This window comes from Panthera leo, chromosome B3 (genome assembly GCF_018350215.1).
Source record: "Panthera leo isolate Ple1 chromosome B3, P.leo_Ple1_pat1.1, whole genome shotgun sequence".
Classification (NCBI taxonomy): domain Eukaryota; kingdom Metazoa; phylum Chordata; class Mammalia; order Carnivora; family Felidae; genus Panthera; species Panthera leo.
The window spans coordinates 113,601,364-113,626,040 of NC_056684.1; the positions used below are offsets into that span (position 1 = coordinate 113,601,364).

General features: G+C 41.1%; 1 protein-coding gene across 3 annotated transcripts in view; it reads left to right on the plus strand.

The window, feature by feature from the left end:
• RAD51B (RAD51 paralog B) overlaps window positions 1-24,677 on the plus strand; it is a 640,959-nt gene that overhangs the window by 433,819 nt on the left and 182,463 nt on the right. Inside the window, exons 9-10 of one of the 3 annotated variants that reach the window (XR_006203916.1) lie at window positions 1,234-1,540; window positions 2,070-2,107. The exons of the other annotated variants lie outside the window; for them this stretch is intronic. The gene's annotated coding sequence lies outside the window, so the exon portion shown is untranslated. Of the gene's footprint in view, window positions 1-1,233; window positions 1,541-2,069; window positions 2,108-24,677 lie in introns of those variants that run through there. 3 annotated transcript variants of the gene reach the window in all.

Below are 24,677 nucleotides of genomic sequence, written 5' to 3' on the forward strand. Positions count from 1 at the left end.
CCTATCACAGAGATGGGAACAAAAGAATCCTTCACTTTTGGCCTACAATTCCCCTAGAACCATCATAGGTTGAGTGACAGTCAAGGAGATTGTCAGGTGGGGATAGGTCTGGAGTGATGTAAATGGTTTTGCTGATAGAAGGCATACATGTGACAATAGCTAGGACTGTTCAGGACCAGGATTCATAGCTACTGGCTTCCTCCTTTTTCTGTTGGCTATTTTGAAGTCAGGGAGCAAGAAGCATAAAGACCCTTGTGGTCTCTGATTACTGTAGCCTCTCCATGCCAGGCAGCTTAAGCTTAGGGGCTAACAAGTGCTGTGTGCCAGAGGAGTGAATCACAAGCTTCTAAAATTCCTCCTCCACATCCTCAACTGCTGATTTGGGGAGGGTTTGATCGGAGTCATTCACTCTTGAGAGAAGTGTCTGGAAAGATTAGTCCAAGAGTGCTGACAGCAAGTTCCCTGTAATCATTCTGCCTAGAAAAAAAGAAGCATTTGCTCAAAGGACATTTCACTGCCCCGTTTACTGTTACTCCACTATGTCCTCTCTTATCCCCACCCCAGCCCTCTGGCCCCTGTGTACTCCTTCAGACCCCTTGCCCTGTTCAGACCTCTCTTGGAGGTGGTCATAGAGGCACTGGCCAGCCAAAGAAAATGCGGCCAAATGGTGTTAAGTCACTTCCGTTTAGACCTTAGTAGTTGGGTGTGGCTGCAGCTTCTTGAAAGGCAGACCTAAAATGCTTGCCTCTTTTCAGAGAATCTGATTTCACATTTGGCTGCTGACCACATGGTTACTGGCATTCATTCATATATTGGAAGCCCAAAGCTTCCACATGCTTGATTCTACAGAGCAGTGTAATATTAACAAGACATGTCTTGATTATGGAGCCAAAAAGGTGATGCAACTTCACTTCACACCAAAGTGGGTGGGTATATTTATTTATGTTTTAATGGTTGAGGCAGCAGAGACACAGGAAGGGTTGAAAATTCATTCAGGATCAGCCAGTGTGTCCCAGTTTTGATCTTTTGGTCTCTATGACAGGCGATGGTGATCACTTTCCTGTAGAGCACACAACCATTGTAACGGGAACCATGGGTTCTAAATATGGCTCCCTTTCCCCACCTATTAACACCACCATCCAGCTGCCAGAACCCACTTGGTTTTCTGTAGAACACCAGCTAAAGACACTTTGTGTTGCCCCAGAAGGCCTTTTAATCTTTGTCTCATTTTAGGTGTGCATCTCAACCAAGAAGATAACTCTTGATATGCAAAAGTAACTCTCTCTGGTTTTCACACTTTCTTCCCATGAATTGTCCTCTGTCTGGCAAAACTCAGAAGAGACAACGGAGTATAGACCGATCATTGCTCTCAATGCACGTGAATGATGCGCTGACCTTTTATGTCTTGGTAAATGAGTGCAGAAGGAATGCATATTCTATGGCACAAGCTGGCTCTACCACGTGGTGTAAAGTACATGGCCATTTTATTTCACATTAGGAAGAGAAACTTGGAGCAACTTGGCAGCAGATCTGTGGTCAGGTAATTAATCTAAAAACTATAGCTATCTTCCACATAGGAGATTAAATACCCATCTTTGGTCAGATCAAAGCGAGCCTCTTAGACTATCTGATCTTTGCAAAAGGCCCCAAGTTGGGCCAGCACCACTGTCTCTACAAGCATTGCTCCCTGTGTGTGTGTGTGTGTGTGTGTGTGTGTTTTAATGTTTATTTATTTTTGAAGGAGAGAGAGACAGAGTGTGTGTGGGGGGGTGGTTTCAGAGAGAGAGGGAGACACAGAATCTGAAGCAAGCTCCAGGCTCTGAGCTGTCAGCACAGAGCCCGACACGGGGCTCGAACCCACAAACCACGAGATCATGACCTGAGCCGAAGTCAGACGCTCAACCGACTGAGCTACCCAGGCGCCCCGTGTATGTGTGTGTGTGTGTGTGTGTGTGTGTGTGTGTGTGTGTGTGTGTTTTAAAGACCATGTTAGTGTGTTTAAATAATTTGGTCTGTCTGCTTTTGTAGCTCTTTAGACCCAAAGTAAAACTTTGGTTTTATTTATACAGACTTTATGTCAATTTTCTCCTACTAAAACAAGTCACTGTCTCCTGGAGTTTGAAGAAAAGTGAATATTTACTGGGACTTTTCTGAATGAGAACAGCAGCATTGTTCTTTGGAGAGTACTACAATAAATAACATCTTCAACTAATAGGACATTTTCTTTAGGACATTAATGAATAGAGTTTATATAATTTCTCATTCACTTTCTTTCTATCTCGCTGAGACAGCTTAGATACTGGTGCAATTGTAAAATGAAAAGAACCAAAATATAAATGCCTTACAAGAAAGAATGCAGACATTTGTTTGATCTTTATGGCCAAGGTGCTGCATAGAGCTTGTGTGTTTTGTGAGTTCTGCATTTCACCTACCCATGGGGGTCTGAGCAATGTATGATTCGGGCCAGGATGCAACAAGCCCATGGTCAGGTTGGACTGGACAAATTACCATATGTCATATGTACCAACCTGGCACTAATTATGTGCTGGTCAAGGAAGTGTTTTTCAGATCATGGGGAGCCACTAGTGAAAATCCATTGGTGCTTTGATGGTGGCCTTTGTAGATACGTCTATAATTTGAAACCATTCCTATGGCAGGCCCTTGGAGAGGTCTGACTTCAGCCAACATGCAACATTAGGCAGAAGAAAAGGAGGCCTTTCTAGCTGATTTGACCCGTGGGTGGGCCCTCTTCCACATGTTTCTAATTAAGGATGCAAGAGAGAGGAGATATTCCATGGCGACTCTCCTTTCCTTCTCGGCTATGAGATAGAACAACAGCGCCTTTGTGGTGACCTCTGCAGAGCTGTTTACATTTGGTGACCTGACTGGCCACTTCGGCCAGCATGGATGCACCTCCTGGCTAACAAGGAACAGCCACGCTGTTAGTAGGGTAGACCCTGGAGGGCAAAATGAAAAATAAGATGTTTTCCCTGTTGTTGAGTCATTGAAGTTAATTTTTTTACAGATGTGTTGGGGTGTGATTTACATAATATACATCCGCTTACTGTGAATTCAGTTGGTGATTTTTAGTCAATTTAGAGAGCTAGATCACCATCACCATATTCCAGTTTTTACAACTTTAGCTGGACTTAGTTTGAAAATACAAAATAATCATAATTGGAATGCAGGTCATGCTCAAGTGCAAAATAAATTTTTGAGGCTCTCTTTGGCTAGGGAAGAGGGCCACCCAACAAGTCCTTTGAAACAACGAAGTCTTGAGTTTCTCAAAGTACATGAAGACTTGAGAATAACATTTGTATTTAGGAAGATTTTCCATATTTTTGCTCATCGAATAGTATGACTTATTTGAATGAACAGAGAAACTGTTTGCTCTAGAACCTACCTTATATCAACATCAATGAGTCCTTCTTGATTATAAAGAGAAGGTGCAGAAGATGGGAATGTGTGGATCCTTCCCTCAAAGAGCTTATAGCCCGCTTTGAACATCTCATCAAAGATTTATTTACATGGCCTCTCATTTTCAGATATTATATTAGGCACTGCAGACACACAGATGAGTGAAACAAGGGCCCTGCCTTGAGTTTAGAGTCCAGTGGCTCCCAGGTAATATGATAGTTTCAATATGATGTCATAAGTTCTGTGATAGAAGTACTGTGTAGTATAAGAAAGGTCATCAAAGCAAAGATTTCCTGTCTCTAGATGTTACTAAGAAATCAAAGACATGGTTAATAATTGCATCAATCCTGCTGACACAGATGGAGTACCTGTCCTTTGCTCCATTTGAACGAGATTCTATGAGATCTGGTCCCTGCCTGCAACGGGCTTTTGAAATTGGTGGGGGTATCTAGTCTTCGGTACTTCCAATTATATGTAGTAACTGCATACAAGAAGAAAAAGCAAAATACACCAGGACTTTGGAGGCAAAAGAGAGACCCATTTCAAGGAGTCTTTTTAGAAGAAGTAGCCCCCAGGCTACTTCCAAAGCTCAAAAAGCTCAAAAGCTGAACTTTGACAAATAGGCAGGATTTCAGCAGTCAAGGTCAACCTTTGGGAAGTGGTTCAGGAGAAAGATGTGAGCAAAGAAAGGCTCAGGGATGGGAAAGCTTGGGATGTGTTCTGAGAACAGTGAGTAATCCAAGATGGATTGATACACATGTCACATGGTATAAACTATTTCTGTGTATCTATGTCAAAACCGGGAGATCAAGTGAATCACAAACTCTGACTTCCCTTGACGGTATCAAGGAAGGCTTCCCAGAGAAGCAGTTCATTTCACTCTGTCCCTTATGTGCACGTTATGCCAAGATGATATGATTAGTTTCCTTGTTCAGTTTCTTCTTTTATGATTCACCATGAAGCCACCACCCACTGGGCCGCCATCAAAGCACCAATGGATTTTCACTACTGCTTCCCTATGACTTAAAAAGTACTTCCTTGACCAGCACATTTTTTGTGCCAGGTTGTTGAGCTGGAAACAGTTTCATTTATTTGACCAGGTCAACCTGGCCAAAGGCCTGTTGTACCCTGGCTCAGAAGTTTAATATAATACTTTCAAGATGATTAAAAAAACAACTCCTTGAAACATTGGCTGCTAACCTTTGAAGGGGTAATTGCTGTACCTGAGTAGACTCAGGAAGTGGATTGGAGGTTTGAGAAGAAAAAGAGTGGTACCATTTGCTTAAAATTCCCAGGACTCCACAGGGTAAACCTATCTCTAAATTTAGGTTGCTAAGGGCCTTGAACCTGGGGTTGTTTGGGGATATTTTGGAAAGTAAGGAATATTGTTGGCGTTCAATCAGGAAGGAAAGAACTCACTTGGTTTTGATATAACCAAGGAAGAGGGAGTTTTGCATTTGTTTGTTTGCATGGGCGGTCCACCTACTGTGTGGCCTTGTTCACAACATGGCCAACCTCTCTCTCTCTGAGGTCACTGTGAATAGCCAGTCTGCAGCTGTGGCTAGAGACAATGGCCAGCACTGCTGGGCTTTGCCCTTTAGGCCCCAAAAGTTAATTTCATAGTAGTTTGTGGCATTGAACCTGCCACAAAAGCTGCTTCATTTGGGGAAATATAATTTCTGTACGTGTATTTTTTTTTCATAAAGAATAAAGAGGAGAGATTTTTGGAAGGACATCACGTAATCTTATTGGCCTTGCTAGACAAGCTTAAAAAGCAAGAGGTCAGTGCTCTTACAAGCGTCATGTCTTAAACGTCTGTCTACCAACAATTGCTTACATGCCGTCAGAGGGGAAGTCCCCTCCCATTGTTATTTTTTTGCTCTAGACTGAGATATTTAAAAAAAAATCCCTGAGTGGGGAAATGATATTTTATATATATATATATATATATATATATATATATATATATATATACATACATACTGTATTATATATTATACATATATATACTATAAATTTAATACTGTATTTGCTGAGAAGTAAAAAGCCCTATAAACTGTGGGACTTTTTTTTCTTTTCTGGTATTTTCCAGTGCAGTACTAATTACGAATGGGAGATGACTTTGCTTTGCTACTCTGCAGGTTAGAAAGGGTAGCTTCTTGGTCGCTGATGAAGGTTGCCAGATAAAATGTAGGATGGTCAGTTAAATTTGCATTTTGAATAAACAACAAATAGTTTTTTAGTATAAGTACATTGTGCATATTGTACTGGGACCAGTTTACACTAAAAAAAGATTCATTATTTGTCAGAAATTTAAATTTAACTGGGCATCCTGTAGTTTTAGTTACTAAATCTGGGGACCCTAACTTACTTCTAAATAAAAAAGGCTGCCCGATGACTCTAACTTACTTCTATAATAAAAAAGACTAACCAAGAAGCCTGGGAGTTTTTAGGATGACTGAAGGTCACTGTCAGTTTTGAACCCAAACAGAACAATCTATGAGATAAAACTGAAAATAGAATCAGATCAGTCAGACAAAGGTGAAGGGGGTCTTTTCCCATGTCTTTGTCTGTGGCTAGCCCCAAGGATCCCTTTCTGTTGGGAGTGACCCTCCTAGCTCTACTGTAGTTCAAAGGCATACTTTGTAAACCACCTGGATGACTTCTTTGTTCTGGCTCTAATTCAGATGATTAGGTCAGAACTGGGGCTCCCTTTTAAATGTGAAATACTTGACCTCCTCAGGGTAGCTTTGGGCCCTCTTGAATTCTTGCTTCTCTAAAATTCCTATCTGGCCTAGTGAAGTGGACTCTGACTTGGCATGTGTCTGAGAATAAGAATAGCCATCATTTACTGAGTGCCTAATACATACCACTGCTTTACCTTCATTACCTATAGGAGTTCATGTTGCCTAACAACCCTATGAGACAGGTACTGTTACAAATGAAGAAATGAAGGCCCAAAGAGATTAGGTAACATGCTACAGTTCACAGAGCCATGGAAAGGGCTTGGGGTTGGCATTCAATTCTCTCTGACTCCTTTGCTAAATCTCTGTGCTACCACATGTGATACCCTTCGATCCCCACTCTTCCACTCCCTCCCAACCCCCCAGTTTGACTTGGTTTTGGTCATCCCTTTCTCTGCTTATTCCTTATGAGCTGGAACTGATAGAGAACTTTCCATCTGAAATTGGCCCTAAGTAATCTTTGTTCATGTGTGTCATGCAGCATTGCAATAGACAACAGAAATTTGGGCACAGGGAGATGTTAACTCTGGATGTTTCCTATTTTATATGAAAATGATTAAACCAATGGGGGGAAAAAGCCCATGAACTTTATTACAACATTTAAAAATGTGTCATCATTTTAATATCTTTAAAGAGCCTGAAGAGACTTTCAAGCGTTAGACTAGAAATAGCTAACAGCTCCAAGATGAGCTTACATAGGAATCACATGATTGCTCCAAAATGGCCATCTGTCTAAATTCTGCAGTGCTGCTGTAGCACCCAGCCAACTGTTGTGAAAAAGGCAGAGACCCTTTTTCCCCACCAGATCCACCCCTCCCGAGTTTCCTCTTGGTAAAGTAGTAGCAAAAATATACTACCCGTCACCATTTTCCTTTTGAACCAACACTTGCTCCTGCTGGTCCACTCCTTATACAAAATGATTTGTCAGCGTTTTGTGCTCATCAAGTAAAAAGTTTTACTTGTTCCAGCTGTGAAAGTTCATGAAGTTAGCCATTCCCTTCCCATCATCTGCTGTGGCCACAGTTGTTCAGTGTAAAATATCTCCATGGGTGTGGTCTACCAAACATCCCAATGGCATTTCTCAAATTGTGTGTGTTGGACCCAAGGGTCTGGAAGAATTTCTTTCATAGGGTCACACCAGAACAGTGCCTCTGGTGAAATGTTATCCCACCCTCTCTCTTCTGACTTCCAACACGCCTCTTCTCTTCCTTCCCCCTGTCATTGTATAATAGGTCTTCTCCTTTCTTGTCCTCTGCTCTCTCTTCATCTGGCTCCACGTCCCCATCATGCTATGTTTCTCCTAATTCTTGTTTCCTTTCACCACCCACTCCTTAAAGTTCTGAAAATCAAGTCATTCTAGTTCTAAAAGGAAATTTAAAATTAAAAAATGGTAAACTAGGAAAATGGTAGAGGTGGGGGCATAACGTTAGAATCTTCCTCAGCCCTACACGTCAAGAAAAATAATCTTGTTCTCTTCTCCGAGAGGATGATAGCCCCAGCCACAACCCCCTCCTCACATTCCTCTGCCCTTTTGGAATCCCTCTCCCCACTTCTTGTCTAACTTAGTCAATACATATACTTGGTAAACTTGTAAATTTTTTATCTCCCTCCTTTTGGGTGATATAAATGCTGGTACCAACAGGACTTTCGGGAACAATTCAGTAAGTGATAGTCTTAGAAGATCTCAGAAGAGGCCCTGGGAAGACATTATTGATTAATCTCTGCCTTTGGTATTTCATTGCCTCTGAGAACCTCAGCAAACAGAAGCATTTGGTCCATAATCTGTTCTTTCTTGGGAGCAAGAGAGGCAGCACAGGTGTAGACATTGAACACATCACTTAAACTCTGTATTTGTGTTTCTCCATCTGTGAAAAGGGCAGAATAATCATTCTGACTTTATAGCATTGCTTTGAGGATTCAATGAGTTAAAATTTATAAATCACTTAGAATAGTCCTTACCATATAGTACACATTATATTAAATAAGTAAATATAATGAAGCAAAAAAAATCATAATGTCCTTCTTTTAATCCATGCCTAAATAACTATATTCAACTTCTGTATGACACCTTAAAGTTCCAGAATAAATCCAAGTGGCAGTTTACAAGGACTGCATGATAGCACATTCCATAGTTTCACTCAAGGACTTTGACAGTCTGGTCTTAGCACACTTCTTCTCACCTGTGTTTTGGCCAGACTGCTTATTTCCCATTCCAACTCATTCACATTTCCTTTCCCTCTCCTCCCCTCCCCTGCATACGCTTGCCCTTGCTACCTTCACCTCACCTTGCTACCTTCACCTCATATTGGCTGTCAGTGTGTATGGCCCAAGTGTTACTGGGTATCCACTTAGGTGCAAAGCCTTTTTTCTCTCCTCAGTCATAAGCTTCTTTTGGAGGATGAGGGGCACATTTATGAAAGTTGTGTATTATTCTTCATGCCTTATGCATAACTGAAACTCTATCAATGTGTTTTGATTGGGTCACTTGAGCTTTTGCAAACTGGGAAATTGTTGGCCTAGAGCAAAGCGGACCCTAATAGAATCTTGTCTCTAGGCCTCATGTATGTGTTCTTTTGAAGGCCCAATGTCTCTCTGCTTTGTGTTAGGTTGATGGCAACCGCTAGTACAAGCCTGGGCAGATAAAGCCACTGTGAAATTTAGGGTGTGTGTGGGTTGGGGGGGTTAGTCCTGTGTTGGGATTCCAATGTGGGCTGAAAGGAGGTAGAAGGCTGCAGGCAGAAGACTGAAGCCATCAGCTTTGCACAATTACCAGGAACACTTTTATTAAATTTTTATTTTTTTTAATGTTTATTTTTTATTTATTTTGAAAGAGAGAGGGAGAGCATGAGCAGGGGAGGGGCAGAGAGAGAGGGAGAGAGAGAATCCCAAACATGCTCCATGCTGTCAGTACATAGCCTGACACAGGGCTCAAACCCATGAACAGTGAGATCGTGACCTGAGCCAAATCAAGAGCTGGACGCTTAACTGACTTAGCCACCCAGGCGTCCCCAAGAACTCTTTTAACTAGCACCTTGAGGAAGGGTTAAAAAGGGACAGTTAAAATATACTTTTTATTATACAAAGGGCTGCCCCTGAAAATGTTCCAACTTTGCAGGCCTGGTGAGTAAAAGACTAAACACAGAGTCGGAAAAAGCAGAGGAGCACCACAGAAAGGGGCACAGGGTGAAGCAAGACAGAGCAACTGGCATATCCATTAGTGGCACTCTTTAAAATGAGGCAGGGGTGTGCTGTTATTCATATCCTAGGCAATTTTTGATGGGTGGATAAATAAAATTACGTGGGAAAAACTGTTTTGTAAAAGTAAATTCTGCCCCTCCAGCACAGTGGTATGTATGTGCACACATAACTTTTTTTTTTTTATTTATTTTTTATTATTTTATTTTATTTTATTTTATTAAAAAATTTTTTTTTAACGTTTATTTATTTTTGAGACAGAGAGAGACAGAGCATGAACGGGGGAGGGTCAGAGAGAGGGAGACACAGAATCTGAAACAGGCTCCAGGCTCTGACTGTCAGCACAGAGCCCGACGCGGGGCTCAAACTCACAGACCGCAAGATCGTGACCTGAGCCGAAGTGGGCCGCTTAACCGACTGAGCCACCCAGGCGCCCCTGTGCACACATAACTTTTATTAATCTATTTACACAAACCCACGTGTCCATGTCACTCTCACATGTTAGAGATACAATTGGCAAAGACAGTGAATTACTGTGTTTACTAAGTGTTTTTTTCCCCCGCTCATGGGTAGTGTTTGATGTTTGGAGATATATGGTTTTAGTAACCTTGACCAGTAACCTTGACTGTGTGGATTTCAGAAGGGGAAGTAAGAATACAGAGAGGAAGACCATCTCTTGTGTCTCAGGGTTAGTGTTCCTAGCATCGCTCTGCCCAGAAGCTGTTCTTCCTCCAAGGAGAGCCCAGGGACAAGATGAGTCAGCCTTCCTGACCCAAAGACTGGAATACCCAGGGATACCATAGGATCTGGGAGTGGGAGCAGACAGGAGGGTGAAATGTTCAGTGAGACTGGCACTTGCTGAGGGGTTGGCCAGTCAGTCAGTCAGTCAGTCAGTCTGTGGTGGCTGAGCGTTACTGCCTGTGCAGCCAAGGGCAGGGTCCCCTAGAGGCCCAAAGAGGTGGACACTCATTCATTTGTGTCTTCGTTCTGCAGCAACCCTTTACTGAGTGTTATTATGTGCCAGATACTGGGCTCAGCCCCGACTTGTGACCTCACTGGGCCTGGAGTCTGAGGCCTTGGCAGCCAAGGGTGGCGTTCCTTAGAGTACTGGGAGGCCTGCGAGAGAGGAGGCACAGTAAAAGCAAAAAAGCCCTGGAGAAAGCTAGCCCTGCATCAGAGGAAGTGATGCACAAATGCCATGCACTCAGAGAGAGGAAGCAGAAGAGACGTTTTTCTAAGAGTCCGAGCTTGACCTCTTCAACCATGACATTCAGATACTGGGAGAACATGCAGGAGTTTAGACCGTGCTGACTGGGACTTGCCATAGCGACGCCTCAGAACCTGCAGAGACAGTCAGGAGCGGCAGGAAAAGAAGCTGAGAGAAGGAGCTGGCACAGGCACCTGCAATCACCAGTGGCCAGAAGAGTTTACCAACCTCCTAGAGGATCATAAATAAAACCACACCCACTATTGTGCATAGGAGAACTCATTTTATAAGTGCCCAACATATCAGCAAATTGTATGTAGTTTACTTACAGTGCCATTTTGGTGGGTCTCAAATAATCTCGTTTTATGTTCTCAAGTCTACTCAGAGAGTGGTAGAATGGACCCTCTGAACCCAGGTAGATGGAATAAACTATCTGCTCCCAATCTACATATCTGGGCAGGGAATACACTTGGTGAAATTTTCAGGCCTCATCTTCCGGACTCTCTGTTCATCCCCTGTTATCAGGGGCATCACAGAGTTTTTGTAGTAAATTGCAAAGCAGTTTGTCTTTCCCAATATATTATGTGCTTCTTCAGGGTAGGTATCCTACTCTGTTCATCTCTAGTGCTTCGCACAGAGCCTAGCACACAGCAAGCCCCAGAACCAGGACTGTCCGTTTTGGAGGTGCTGGTCTCCCACATTCCCAAGCTGACCCTGGGCTCACTTTGCACACGCTCCCTTCTGCACTTTCCTGCTTTGAAGTGGTATCTCCTAATGATGTAAAAGACTCTTTAAACTTTTTTCCTTGTGTATTGTGTAAATAATATATTTAAGATACAGACTTCTGTGTTTCATGCTATAGATTTTTTGAGAGAGAGAGAGAGGGTGCAAGTGAGCGAGGGGCAGAGAGAAAGAGACAGGGAGAATCCCACGAGGGGCAGAGAGAGAGAAAGGGAGAGAGAGTGAGAAGCAGGGCTCACTGGGGACTCACGTTTTACCCAAAGCAGGGCATGAGCTCACCCAATGTGGGACTTGAACTCACAAACTGTGAGATCATGACCTGAGCTGAAGTCAGATAGTTAAGGACTGAACTACCCAGGTGCCCTCATGTTATAGATTAATGTTGGACATACTCTCTCCTTCTAGGGTGTGACTTTTTTTTACCAGTTTCACATTTTCATTCCTACCAATAATTTTTTTCAAGTTGTCCAAGTTCCCTTTTCCCTTAAAGTTTATATCACCTTTCGACCCGTCTACTCGGTGCTTCACCTCACTTGTGCTTACACCCTGTCCCAGTTAGCCCCTGTGCCATACCGCATTATTAATGCAAAGGGGATGTTAAACCTGCCCCTTGCCTAGCATTTCCGCCTTCTCCAGGTGAAACTGTTACACACATCACTCCTCCCCCACAGCAACTGGCACAGTAAGTTACCCTTCAGTAGATGCTCAACAAACATGTACTAGTAACATCCCATTAGTTGCAGTTAGTTAGGAGGTGACGTAGTTGGGAGCAGGTATCAGCTCATTAGGGAGCAATAGCAGACATGAGCAAATGTTCAAGCATTTGGTGGGACTACCTGGGTTCTAATCCTGGCGTCCTCACTAACCACTTTTATGGCTTTGATCTGCCTAAACCTCCCTGTGTCTCAACTTCTTCATCTTTAAGATGAGGATAATAGTAGCAACCACATAATAAACATGCTGTGGGGCTCAATGAGTTAAGATGTGTGCAACACTTTGCACAGCACCGGGGCCCATAGGGACAGCTGTCGTCACCACCAATTATAGATATGCATTATCAGAAGTTGGAGTTTGGGTAAAGAAAGTTGCTCTGGGTTACAGTCTTGTCAAGTCTTGTGAAAAACGTATCTCGGATTCCTCATGGAGTACCTTGTGTCTTGCCCTTTTCCTACAAAAGGAATATATGTGCTTCAGGACTATGTAGAGCATCTTTACTAAGAGTATTTTGTATTTATGTATTTTTATCTTATTTATTTATTTATTTATTTATTTATTTATTTATTTATTTTACTTCTTGTCTTTGACCTATGTCTGTTGGGTGTGTCAGATTCTCAAAGGGGGGCATCCATTGCCCACAATAGGTTAAGCACCACTGAGGGATCCATTGATGATATTATGTTAGGGTGGCTGAGAGGAGCTGTGTGCGTGGTAGAAATGTACACCCCGGATACACAAGTATGACCACCCACACCACTTCCCATCCCACTGCCCCTCAGAATGCAACACTCTGTCTCATCCCTTGTTTTCATGGGCCCCTGTAAGTGCCAGGTGCTGTGTTAGCTCTGTAACCAGAAACATGACTAAGACACGGCTCCTGCTGTTGAGGTGCTCAGGGTTAAAGCAATTTCTTGTCATCTTTTATTAATCACTAATTGAGTAATTTTATTACTCATTAATAAGTAAGGTTTAGCTCTGCAATTATACTTACTGTGTATTAGTCCTGTCCTGGACACTATCACCACAGTGCTCTTTGCCCGACCACTACCCAAGAGAAAGAAAGGGTGCCAGGTTATCAGAATGAGATCAGGATTTTTGAGGACAGTGGGGAGGAAGCAGCAGGTTTGTGTCAATGTGATGAAAGCCAAGCAACCCTCGTTCCAGTCCGTTCTGTATCTATGTCTAGATCATGAGTACAGGACGGAAGGCTTTTCTGGTCATAAACCTCCTTATGCCTAGGCTTGGCCTGTATTCAACTCTAATAAAAATAATAGTAAATGTTAGGACTAGAAATAAAAGGAGATACAGGTTACTCATTAGAACTTTTTCTACAACTTTTTCTTCAACTGAGTACATTACATATTGTATCAGCCAGGATTCCATCAGGAAAGAGATGGCACTTTAATTAGCATCATTCAGAAGACCTGAATAATAAAGGGAGTCCTTGTAGTGGAGTGGATGGGGTGCGGGGGACCACAAGGGCTTGTGCAGTATTCTGGGGCTAATAATCATTGGCTCCATTAGTACCCCAAGACTGAAAGGGCATGAGGATGGGCTGGGCTCTGAAAACAGGGAGGATTGATAGGCAGGATCTGAGACCTTCCACCAAGAGGCACAGGGCACCCACAGCCCAAGGCCACTGTACCCCCTTCAGCCCCCTGCTGGCACTCCCCAGTGGCCAAACCCAGGAAACCCTGTTGATGTGGTCCATGCAGGTCAGGTTCCAAAGCAGACAGCAGGGTGGAGAAGGATGGAGAGTAAATCTGGAGTGACCCGCATTTACCCAACAAACATGGTTTCGTGTTTGATGGTAGAGGTGAGGGTGTGTATTTCAATTTTATCTGTTTTGGCAAGCTAAGTTTTTAATAGGTTATGATATATTTCTGCTGTAATTACTACACCATCAATTTGATGATCTCAGTTATTTTTCTTGGTGTCTTATTAGTTTAGCCCATGGGGGATGGGGGTTGTGGGAGGAGAGTTGTGTATAAATTAGCCTGTTTTCTTCCAGAGTGCACAGAGAATAAAAATGCTATTCTTCAGATAGTCTTCTTTTTACAAAGAGAGTTGTTTCACTTCCCTTCCTCTTTTCCTCTTCACTGCTTTCTCCTTCTGTGCTTAGGCCAAGAGTGTATTACATTTGGAGACTTCTAGCATGGTGCTTCCCAGACCATTCTTAGCCAAAGACTCCTTTGGGAACCCAGTGAAACTTCCTGGTTCCCTTTAGCTTTTCATACCAAGGCCCATATTACCCAACAAGGCTATTTTTATTACTTACAAATATTTTTATAATTAACTTAAGACTCAACAAGGAACCAAAGGTAAACAGGTTCTAATTCTTTCAAGTTCTAACCACTATGAGTGGATATTAATCTTTGAGGAGGTATGATTAAAACACAGTACAAAATAGTCATAAATTAAATACCGAGTCATAATTGCGAAGGAAGATCGGTGACTACAGAAAGGCCAAATAAACTGGAATTGAAAAGTTAATCACCGCGCCATAGGAAACACGATTATGGCCTCTTTTATCACAGTGTCTGGAAGTCACACTGCAGGCTCTTCTCGTTATTCAAAATGTGCATTCATTTTACTGTGATATTCAGCACAAAACACCTTAAATCATTTTCAAAAGGTAGGTAATTCCCTAGAATAGCTATCCTACCTCTGCCCAGTGCCCCAGAGAAGTGTCCCACTTCTCTATGGAGCCCTTTGTCCCCTCCTCTCTTCCATACACCTCATATATCTTTTTTTTTTAAAGAGAGGTAAACCAGGAAACAGAATCCTTTTTTTTTCTTTTAAGTTTGTTTGTTTGTTTGTTTGTTTGTTTGTTTGTTTTAATGGTCAAAAGGACAATTTCACCCTAAGTGCCTCCACCCCCCCTTTTTTTATTCTCAAGTTAGCTAACATACAGTGTATGGACTTTTTTTTTTAATGTTTATTTTTTTTATTTTGAGAGAGAGAGAGAGAGAGAGAGAGAGAGCAGGGGAGAGGCAGAAGGAGGGGGAGACAGATAATCCCAAACAAGCTCCACACTGTCAATGCAGAGCCTGACATGGGGCTCAAACTTACGAACCATAAGATCATGACCTGAATAGAAACCAAGTCGGTCACATAACCGACTGAGCCACCCAGGCGCCCCCCACCTCATATATCTTAATCAAGCCTTATATCTGTGGTCATCCTAGTTTACTGAGATGCCCTAATGTCGCTGCAAAATGTTGATCAGAACTTCACTGAATTGGGGATCTAGGAACTATGAAGGGAATTCTCATTATAGGCTTTAAGTATATGCTGCTTCTTAGATCCATGGGAGAGATTTCTCTAATTCTTGGGTTGCCCTTTCTGAAATTATACAGAAAGGACTGTATCTTCTCAGACCATTTCCCTTTACTCCCCACCCCCATCCCAACCCAGCAAGCTTTTTCTTTTGTACATTGCTAGGCAATGCTTCTGTTTGTCCTTAAGTGTTTGAGGTCTTGTGCTGATGATGGGTTGGGCTGCTAGCGAGTGGATTCATTCGTTAAGCTTTTACTGATCCCATACTGTGTGTATAGACCATGCCATTTGTGGACTCCCTGAAAGCTGTGAGGAGACACTGAGGGCCTAGGAGTAGAGGACTGCTATGTTTCCCCCTGTCTAGCTCTAGAGGTTGGCTCTGAACCTGAATCAGACCAAGCAGAGTTTCAGTGATGGGTGTAGGAATAAATATATGAACCAAGCTAAGGACGTGAGAATCCACCTCAAGAGTTTGGCTGGAACTACCAGGAAAGAGGAGCCCCCTCTGTTTGCTAGGGTCACTAAACTGGTAGAATGTAAGCCTGTTGTCACTACTTGGGGGGAGCCTGCCTAAGATTGCCAACACACTGAAAGTAGAGCTGAACTGTGATGGCAGATAGATACCGTCATCATTTGAACACTTGGGTCCAGCCACCTTGGTAATGTGCCCTCTTAATAGGTCCTACTTTTGGGGCGCCTGGGTGGCGCAGTCGGTTAAGCGTCCGACTTCAGCCAGGTCACGATCTCGCGGTCCGTGAGTTCGAGCCCTGCGTCAGGCTCTGGGCTGATGGCTCGGAGCCTGGAGCCTGTTTCCGATTCTGTGTCTCCCTCTCTCTCTGCCCCTCCCCCGTTCATGCTCTGTCTCTCTCTGTCCCAAAAATAAATAAAAAATGTTGGAAAAAAAAAAATTTAAAAAAAAAAAATAGGTCCTACTTTTGTTTCACCAACTTGAGCTGGCACTCTGTCACTTATAACCTGGACTCTTGAGTAAAGTATCTACACATCTGAGAATCCAACCCTCTCTGGAACCTGCAGCCCCATGGAGGCCACAAACTACTGCAAAGATACTATGGTCAGCTTGAGCCGCAAATCATAGAGAACTACAGAGTATTTTTCCTTGTCTTTGGTTCTAGAAAGCATGCTGACACACCACACATACGGAATTTGGGAATTCCAGGAGGAGACTTGGGACTGATAACAAGGTGTATTACCAGCTATGTGTGACATCTGTGATTAAATATGTTAAAACCCTGTGACGTCTGGGTTTTACCTTTGCGGGGGAAAACATTCTAAATGATTTGAGGATTTTTCAATTTTAAACAAATTAATGTTAAAAATATTTTTTGATAACATAAAGAGGTCAAAGAAGTGTGTGTGTGTGTGTGTGTGTGTGTGTGTGTGTGTGTGTGTGTGTGTTTCAAGCACACTTTAAAATCTAACATGGGCTATGTTAACAGGAGCCTGGCATGAAAAACTGAATCATCATATTTAGCATTAATGAGACATTAGTAGCAAAGCTCTCATTCAGAAGCAGCTTGGGCTTCTGCTCTTGGAGAGGATGTGGAAAGCAATTCAAATGATTAAAAGCAAGGAAAATCAGATCTCTGAAGAACGATGAAAGTGGGCTATTTAACCTAAAGAAAAGAAGATTGAAGGGAGAAAATAAATGGTATTTAAGTAGAGGAAGAGTTCTTATAAAGAAAAAGGTGGCAGATGTTTTCCTCCTCCACTGAGTATATTGAGAAAAAATTGCCCTACACATTTCATTTGAGGAAAAGAAGGATTTTCTTTTCTTTCTTTCTTTTTTTTTTTCTCAAACGCACAGGATTCTTGTACTGGGTGAGGGTTGGGCTAGGTGACCTTTAAGATTCCTCTTCACTAAGATTCTGTTTATTAGACTGTGGATTTGCTTATCAAAAGAATTTTGAAACCACCTGCTACATATTTTAAGCTGTAAGATGAACAAACACTAACTGGTTTGGTTTAGGTATGGTTCTGCCCAGAAGTTACTTCCAACACTCATAATGTGCCTGTGAAGAAGCAAATATTGTATACGGACCACAGCATCAGAGAAACAAAAAATGTATTAGTAAAGTAATGATAAAACCTAGGACTTCTATTTTCTGCTCCTTCGTTTGCTACTGTTAGGCAGAAAATCATAATTAGTTTCTGCATTAACTATATAAATGAGACAAATAATGTGATAGTTAATAAACTACACGAATACTGGCATTCGTGTCAGTATTTTTGGAGAGGTAGAATTAAGTTTATGGGTTCCATTGAGTCAAGAGCATTTAATGTTGACTCTGGTAAGTATCTGGCTTATTGCCTACTCTAATTTGACCAGACTAATTTGGGATCCAGAGACTTCAAACCAAGACTTAGGAAAATGGATTTTACTTAGGGAAACAATTCTAGTTTTATACATGGAAAAGCTATTCTAAAGAACAATAGCTTTGGCATTATTACTGCTTTGATGGATCCAGACTGGTTTAAAAGTTAAGGCTTAAAAAAAATTAAAGGCCACATGTTGCTCTACTTTCTTCTATATTACTTGGGCCATTATATCAAGTTCTACTATGTGGCGACACAGGCTGCTTTGTACAAGCATGAGCTCCTCTGGCTGTAGTTTTCATGCATCCCCACATCTACTAATTAGCTCCACAATTGGGTTCTGCAATTTCCTTGGCCACATTGCTTAGATGCTGCAGTTTCCATACATTACACGCCAGCAGTCGTTTCCCCTTCATGGAGCCCACATGGTCACTTATAAGTAATTTACCCAGGAGGCTTTCCGACCTTTAAGTGAATCTGCTAATAAGCTGAGGTTGGCTGACTTCTCGATCAGTTATCGTAAATAAATTCAAAGGATAATTTCTAGAGCTGTACTTTTCAAGATACAGGGAGTGACTGGGAAAAGGGAAGAATAGCAGGTCTGCAAACCAGTTGTTGAAAGTATTAGGAGAAGAGTTTGCTGAAGATAGTGATTTTGATACAAAGGGACCTTGGCAATACCCCACTGAAACTCCTGTCCCAATTGAATTGTGCAAGAAAAATCAACTGAGAAACAATACCAAATAAGCAAACAAAGCAAACCTCTAAACAACAAGAATCTAGCCTCCAAAAAGAGTGCACGTTATATGTTTACTTTGTAAAAACTGATTTGGACACAAGAAGCTAGTTTCTAAGTTTATTTCCACACTTGCCCTCCGACCTCTGTCTCGTTGAAAGTTTCAGGGTATCAGATTCTCTCCCATAATTTCCTTTCAACAGAACTTACTGTATTACCCACCCATCCCCCAAACATAAATGGCTAGAACAGCTGGCTCTTTCACTCCTGGTATACACACACAGACACAAAGGAGATACACACACACACACACATGTATAATATACATCTCTGCATATATAAACACACACTTTGGTCATTTATTATTTTAACAGAATAAAGGCCATTAATCAAAATACAATTCATTTTAACGGTCAGGGCTTGACACAAGATCATTATTTCATGAAAACCTAAAGAGACTAAGCTTCCTTTCATAGTATTGTTTTCTTTCTAAACCTCCGTAGGGTGCATGGCTCTTCTCCACTGAGAAAGTTAGGGACAGTGCCATGGAGCAGCCTCGTGGCCTCCAAGTTAAAAGACCCAAGTTCTCTTGGGGAAAAAGCTCATGCCACATATTCTCTCATCTCACAGAAAGAGAAGATTTTATGTCTGTTGTATTCTGAACAACTGTTGAATGCAGCAGATGTAAAAAGACTGTCTGTAGTTAGCCCCAGGGCAAAGAAAACAATTATTTCCCCCCATTTCTTGGAAGAAAAAACTCAGGTGCAGAGAAATGCAGCTAAATACCTTTTTCTTATTCCACCACAGTTAGTTTCATCTGATCTTTTCTTAAATGCTTTGTAAGCTGAGAAGAAACATTTTCAATTCATCTTATTTATGTGAAAACTTTCTTTAGAAAGCTCAAGAGAGCTTCATCCCATGAGAGATAATGGAAAGACTGGGGTGTATGTCTCCTTCCAAATGACTAGGTCATAGACATATAGGGTAGCAGAGTGGTCAGGACAAAGTGGCTGGGCAAATGAAAAAGAACTCAAGAGCCCTGTCCACAACCTGCCCACCCAGTGAGTGAGTAAGAGTGGCCTTACTCTTTCTACTGTTGAATATAGGCTCTGTTACAAGCCTGCCAGCCGATTAGGTAGCCCCTTGACCCAATCAGGGCCAACCAGGGTCTCCCAAACTAGTCTGTAACCTCTGACCATCTAGTCTCAAGAAGTTAGGCATATTCATATTTTATGAATAAATAAGAAAATGACAACCCAATAGAAAATTGGACAAAGGCTATGAACTGTTAGTTTTTAGAAGAAACTTGAGTCTTCAACTTTACAAGTCATTAAGGAAATATTAATACAAAATGAGATACCTCTCTTACCCATCAGTTTGACCAAGATGAACAAATACACACCAAAACCGAAACCAAAACCAAAACCAAATTAAAAACTCCTAAATGTCAGTAAACATGTGAGGAAACAAGAACTCATATCGCTAATGAAAGAGTACATTGGTATAGTCACTTTGAAAAGTAATCTGGTAGCATCTAGTTAGACATAAAAATACACAAACATTGCAATCCAATAAACACAGTTCTAGCTGTGTGCCTTAGAGGTACTCTATGCTTCAAAGATAAGATTATGTACAAAAAAAATCTCATATTTAAATTTATTAAAAAAGACTTAGAAGGATGAATACCAAATTCTTGACAATGGTTGTCACCAGGAGAAGGGAATGCATTTGTGGTATTTCAACCGGATATATTTTTTAACGTACAAGACAAAAGGTAAACAAAACTGAAGAAAATGTAGAAATAGGGTTTGATATAGTTTTCTCTGTATTTAACATTTTTTCCTAAGTTAAAAAAGAAGATGGTCATCCATGCCTCTGACTGGTACAGTCAGCATACTTTAGTCCTGCGGTCACTTTCTGATTTGCATCTTTCCAGTCCTGAAGCACATGGGCTTTCCTTTATGATACCAGCAGGTTTCACTACCACTCGTTTACCTGCCTGGAGCTGGTTACAAGCTCAGGGAAGGTGGTGTCGATAAGACCCAACAATGCAGGGAATTATAGAAGAGGCCTGGAATCCTTCCCTTTTTTCCCTAGTGTTTCAGAGAGCTGGAAAATTGCCTTAGGGATCATCTAATAGAATTATTTTATTTAAATGAGGAAACCGTGGTCTTGAGAGGCTTGCTTAAATTCACGTGCTAACTAGAGTAGGGACCAGAATGTGTGACTGCTGATTTTCCAGTAACAAAAGCATTGACTTATGGGAATTAATGAAAATTCTACAGAGCCTTCACTGTGGACAACCAGGCACTGGCCACAGGCTTGTATTATGGAAATGGCCATGAGGACCTGTAATACTTTGAGAGAGTAGGAGGGAAGTGAGAAGTCTGTGTGGTCACTGCATTCTGTGAAGCAGTATGACATTGAGGTTAAGCGGTTTATCAGAAGTCACACTTGCCTGGTGTGTATCCTGGCTCTTCCACTTCCAGCTATTTTACTTTGGCTGATATTAACCTCTCTGTGCCACTCTAAATGTGAGAATAATAATACAATCTATTTGGGGCACCTGGGTGGCTCAGTTGGTTAAGCGTCCGACTTCGGCTCAGGTCATGATCTCCTGGTTTGTGAGTTTGTGAGCTGTGCTGACAGCTCAGAGCCTGGAGCCTGCTTCTGTGTCTCCCTCTCTCTCTGCCCCTCCCCTGCTCATGTGCTGTGTCTCTCTCTCTCTCTCAAAAAATGAATAGACATTAAAAAAATTAAAAAACAAAATAAGATAACCTATTTCAGGGGCCATAATGAGAGTTAAAAGAGTTAATAACGTACTATGCTTACATAGTGCTTATGGAGTCTGGTATATGTGTTCAACAAATGTTAGCTATTATTATTACATGGTTTGTAGAACAGACTATTGAGGAAACTGAATAGTTAATTATGGTTCTGCCATCTTTTGCCGTAAACCACATACCTATCTCTCAAAGCTGTCATTAGTATCTTCCTTTGTATTTGACTTGAATAAGTCTCAGTTTTGCAGTTAAGAAAGCAGAATTTTAAAAAGTAAGATTATTTATTTGTCCAGAATGATGCTGTAAATGTGTGATGGTGGTTATAGTTTCCTTTCATTATATTTCATCCAACATTTATTTTTCCCTTTTGGGACACATGGGGCTACACTTAGGGCACTAAGCAATGAAGTTGACCATAGTAGGCAACTCTTCCAGTCAGGGGTCTTACTGTCCAAACCCAGATTGTTACCATGATGTCAATGGATATTATGATATCAATCAACTTCTAGCAAGTTCTTTAAGTTTTTCAAGTAGGAAATACCCCCGAACTCCTGTAGTCATTCTGATAGAAGTGCCCCGAAAGATGATGACAAAGTTCTACTTGATGCCAAATTTATATCTATTATATGGAGGAGGTTTCTAACTCATAAATTAGATTCTCTTTCCCTGTATCAATTTATTGAAACTTCTGCTGCTGTGTATTAATCCTGATGTGACTTTCAGACATCAACCCACCCACTGGTAGAGAATTCATTCCCAGGGTTTGCAAGAGAGGTAACCATATCTTTATTTGTTCCCAGTACCTTCTACCCAAATAAGGTAGTTCTAAAAGATGGATTCCTATACAGTAGAATATTATAAATTTCCTTTTCATGGTTGTTGAAAAAAAATTTTTTATAAATATTACATTAAACTTTTTCATCTACCCTAGAAAAGATCTACTGTCTAAACCTGAGATAAATGCCTTTGTCAAAGTAATAAGAGGGTGATTTCACTTGCAGTTTTACTTACTAATTTATTCCATAATTTGGGTGTTAATCTTGCTGTCAGATGAATACAATCAACTTTTGGACTCAATTTCTTCCTGTTCAGGAAAGAATTTCTATACCAAATTCCCACTTAATTGCCTCTCTTGTACACACCCACATCTTATTTTCATTTGTGCCTAGCCTAGCCCATTGCAAACCTATAATTGTACAGCTAAAGGGTGTTTGTTTTTTGTTTTTTTGTTTTTAAGATTTGTTGCTTTCAGGTACCGAAATGATTTAGATTTAAACTTGCAGTGGATAGTTTATTGATATGTAAATCAAACCTGAAATACTTTGAACCCTTGGAAATTTAAGGCTTTTTCATGACAGATTACTGAAATTGACCACAGTTTGTTCAGTGTGGTAGCAAATGCTAAGATTAGTGATTTACGGTATTCACCTTTGTGGAAGTGGTATGTACTCTTACATCCTATGGTTATTTCTTCCCTTTATGCCATTGTTATCTTGGCTCATCATGTCCTTTTTCTTTTGATGCCTAGCTTTCTGCAGTTATTCCATAGTTGTCATTCCATGAGCCATAGATCTCAGGTTGAGTTTTTAAAAATTTAACCTGCCTAGGTTCTGTCCCAATCCTGCTGAGTCAGAATCCCCTAAGGCAGGACAGGGGTTTGTGCTTTTGAAAACCTCAGGAGGCATTCTGTTGCTCACCCACAATTGAGAGGCACTGTTTTATTACCTAAGTTGGAAATCTTTTGTTTGTGAATGATTGAAACCTACTCAAATTGTCATAACAAAAGAGAGAAATTTACTATAAAGAAGCAAGAGAATCTTGCAAAACCAAAGGGCATGAAATCCATCTGGACTTCATAAGAGACCCAAACTTGGAAATGGAGCACTGATCAGGATTCAGGCAGCCAGTCCCCATTCTCCACATATATATCCCTCTGTCTGCCTATCTCCTTTCAGAACCTTGTGGACTCAGACTTCTGCCTCTCTCCATATATCTACTTTCTCTACTGATCATTTTTACTGCTTAGTGAGCACTTGGCCAAACGTGGTACCTTCTCAGTACCCAAGTTTATGGACCCTCAGTTCAGTTGGCCAGTCCAGGCTGACTGGCATCTCTCAATCTTCTTCTTCCGCAAGAAAATCTGGTTGGCCTAGCATAGGTGATGCGTCTGTCTGCCCTTACACCAATCAGATAGCATTGTTCAAACATGGCTGCCAAGGGCCCACCCATGTGTGAGTGAGTTCAGATTGGAGGATGTTCAAATGTCTCAAAGTATTTCTCTATACTTGCTATAGTCTCATTCTCCATCCTACCCTGGCATCTATACCAAATAACTTTATTTCTGATTTTAGCCTCATTCCCCAAATTTTCACATTTAAGGAAAGCAAGAAGCAACAATTTACATATATTAGGATGATTTAAACTTGCCACTAAGCCAAACACCAAATATACTGTACTCTGTGTCTAGTTCTCCCTCTTATAAATATACATAAGTTTAAATGTTGAGAAAATTAGAGCCTTGGCAAATCTGCTTCTCCCAAGTAGTAAAACTTGAAAAGTGGTAGAGTAAGATAGCAGCTGAATTACACATAATCTAAGATGCATGTAATTTTAATTGTCAATATAAAGAATGTTTAAAGGAATTGAGGTGGTTTATCACAGACAATGCTGAGACGTGACTTTATAATGATTTTTACAAAAAAGTCTTCTGCTTTATCTTTGTCTACATAAGGGTTAAAAAAAGAGGAAATGCTTTAGGAGAAATATAACAGTGACTGGCACAAGGTTAGTATTTAATAGTATTTTCCCAGTAGTGTTTACGTAGAAGTATTTATTAGAAATAACTTTCAGGTGGTTTGAAACATTAGCATGAGTTACCAAGGAAAGTAGATAAGCTTTTATTCTTTGTTCTCTATATCACCTTGCCACCATCTTGCATATCTGGCCTAGCCAAAGACATCCATGATACTTGACTCTCTAAGAGATCAGAATTTGGTAGGGGAAGTAAAATACAAAAGCAGTGGGTAACACTGCCACTTTTTGTGTTCAGAGATCTCTACGTGTTCTAACTTGTCCCATTTCATTTTTATAGGGTAAGAAAAGGAAAATAGGGTTCAGTGTCTTTATTTTACCACTTCGTAAACAGTTAGAGGGTCAGTCATTCCTGCAATTTAAAATTCTAAATTTGCTGGTATTTCCACCTTCAGGGAAGGTGGAAAAAACAACAATTTCCACTTACGGGTGGTGTCTTGATCTTGCAGATGCTAGTAAGATGAACTGGGCAGAGAGAATGTTAATATAAAGCACACTGTTAATGACTAAAGTAGAATTGAAAATGAATTTTGTCTCTTTAAAGGGCAACAAGAACCAAGGTGACTATATTTCGGTAAGCTGTAATGCAAAACAACAACAACAACAACAACAACAACAAAAACCCCAGCATGATGGATTAAAATTAATCATAGAAACATGTATTAGTGAAGGCTGAGCTATGATATCATTGGAAAAGTAAAAACTAGAAGTGT